Consider the following 3034-nt stretch of genomic DNA (forward strand, 5'->3'; position numbering starts at 1 on the left):
GAGGCTGCAAATCTTTAAGGGACCAGAAAGCCTCATGTTTCTCCTGTAGATTTAAACTGCTTACCTTGTTCAGATGTAATCCATACTGAAGGTCTCATACCTTATCAGCAAGTGCTTCAACTCATTTAGACTAGGAAGTTTATACCACCTGCATATCTCAGTTTTTAGTAAGTCAAATGTTTTTGTTGTTGTTAGGTGCCATCGAGTCAGTTTCAATTGTTGACCTTGTGGTTTGCAGTCTAGTGCTGATCCTACAGTGCCACACCAAGTGTCCAAGTAGTCAAGAGAAAATGCTCTGATTTTTTTTTTTTCTGATATAATTTTTCACTGTGATACTACTCTTTCAAAGAGTATGGACTGTGGCAAGGGCCTTTTCAAATCCAGTGAAGCACAGAGCACTGTGACTCTTATACATTGATATTAATTGATGTTAATTAGAAGACGGGAGAGTAATAGAAATGAAAGAAGGTAAAAGAAGTGAGATTTTTGATTGCCAAAGAAAACAATCATATTGTATGCAAAATATTTTCAATAAACTCTCTGTCCCTTAACATTAGTGTTTGTTGCTTAATTTCTCCATAACCTGGTGATGTAGATGCAGAGCAGAGGATTTATAATAATAATGATGTCCTGAGGCACTAAGGACATCATTATTGACTAAGTCTCTTTTAAACAAATGGTTTAAGTGACTAAACAAATGACTAAGTCTCTTTTAAACAAATGGTTTTCCAAACTAAAAATAAAAACAGTGGAAAACTTTTCAAAATGAATTAATATCTGAAACACCATATTAAACAGAAAAAGCAGAGCTTCTCCAGGACTGATAGTATGTCGGAAGTATGAGAGACAAAGTCTACCCACTCTGGCTTCCAAGGAGCATTGTGGCTGTACTTCATCCTACATAGATTTGTTTGCTTGTTTGTTTCAGTCCATGGTAGTTTTAATATTCTCCTCCAACACCATGACTCAAACACATCAATTCCTCTATGATCTTCTTTATTCATTGTCCAACTTTCACATGCATATGAGGTTATTGAAAAATACCATGGCTTGGGTCAGACACACCTTAGTCCTCAAACTGACATCTTTGCTCTTGAACATTTTAAATAGGTCTTGTGTAGCAGATGTGCCCAATGCGCTATGTTGTTTGGTTCCTGACTGCTGCTTCCGTGAGTGTTGATGGTTGACCCTAGTAAAATGACGTCTTTGACAACATCAAACTTTTCCTCCATTTATCATTTATATGGATGTTGCCTATTGGTCCAGTGGTGAGGATTTTTGCTCTCTTATGCCAAGTCCTTTTTGCTTTCAGAAGCAAGGTTGTATTATCTGCATATCACAGGTTGTTAATGAATCTTCCTCTCATTCTGATGCTATGTTTTTCTCCATATAATGCAGTTTCTTGAATTATGTGTTCAGCACACAGATTGAATAAGTACAGTGAAAGAATACAACCGTGACACACACCTTTCCTAATTTTAAACCATTTATTACTCCCTTGTTCTGTTGGAACGACTGTCTCTTGGTCTATGTATAGGTTTCTTATGAGTACAATTAAGTGTTCTGGAATACTCATTCCTCATAATGTTGTTCATGGCTTGTCATGATCCACACAATTGACAGCCTTTGCAGGACCAATAAAGAACAGGTAAGCATCTTTCTGGTATTCTCTGCTTTCTGCCAAGATCCAGCTGATGTCAGCAATGATATCCCTCTTTCCACATCCTCTTCGGAATCCGACTTGAACCTCTGAAATGTCATTGTTAATGTATTGTCGCAGGCATTTGAAAACTAGCAAAATTTTACTTACATGCAATATTAATGATATTGTCTGATGATTTCCACATTCTGGTTGGATCACTTCTCTTTGGAATGGGTACAGATATAGATCTTTTTCAGTCAATTGGCCAGATAGTTATCTTCCAAATTTCTTGGCATAGATGAGTGAGTGCCTTCAGTGCCGCATCAGTTTGTTCCAAGATTTAAATTTGTATTCCATTAATTTCCAGAGCCTTGTTCTTTGCCAATTACTTCAATGCACCTTAGACTTCTTCCTTCAGTATCACTGGCTCTTGATCATATGCTACCTTTTGAAATGGTTGAACATTGACCATTTCATTTTGGTACAGTGACTCTGTGTATTTCTTCCATATGCAGTTGGTGTTAAAGGAGCTGTGATACTGTAATGGGTTATGAATTGGGCTGCAACTGCAAGGTCAGCAGTTCAAATCTACCAGCTGCTCTGAGGGGGAAAGATAAAGGCCTCTGCTCCCATAAAAATGTACAGCCTCGGGTATATACAGGGATAATACAAGTTGGAACTGACTCCACTGCACACTACCACCACCAGCACCGTTGATGTTAGGTGCCATTGAGTTGGTACTGACCGACAGTGACCTTATGCACAACAGAATGAAACATTAACCGGCCCTGCTCCGTTCTCACAGTTGTTACGTTTGACCGTATTGGTGCAGTCATTGTGCCAATCTATCTCATTGAGGGTCTTCCTCTTTTTCCTTGACTCTCCACTTTTCCAAGCATGATATCCTTCTTCAGGGGCTGCTGCTTCCTGATAATATGTCCAAAGTATAACAGACCAACTTGCACCATTATCGCTTCAAGGAGCAATTTGACCATATTCCAAAATAGATTTGTTTTTCTTTTTGGCAGCCCATATATACTCAATATTCTTCACCAATACCATGATTTAAGTGCTTCAATTCTTCTCTAGTCTTCCTTATTCATTGTCCAATTTTCACATGCATGGGTTAGGTGTGCCTTAGATCTCAAAGCTACATCTTTAAAGAGATCTTTTGAAGATTTGCCTAATGCAATACAATTGATTTCTTGACTCTTGCTTCCATGATCCTTGATTGTGGATCCAAGAAAAATCACTATTGTTGTTGTTAAGTGCCAGCAAGTCAGTTCCGACCCATAGCGACCCTGTATAGGGTTTCCGAGGAGCAGCTGGTGAGCTTGAACCACCAACCTTGCAGTTCAAACGGCTTTGCAGTCTGACGCATTAACCCACAGC

This window comes from Chrysochloris asiatica, unplaced genomic scaffold (assembly GCF_000296735.1).
Source record: "Chrysochloris asiatica unplaced genomic scaffold, ChrAsi1.0 scaffold00108, whole genome shotgun sequence".
In the NCBI taxonomy this organism is placed as follows: Eukaryota; Metazoa; Chordata; class Mammalia; order Afrosoricida; family Chrysochloridae; genus Chrysochloris; species Chrysochloris asiatica.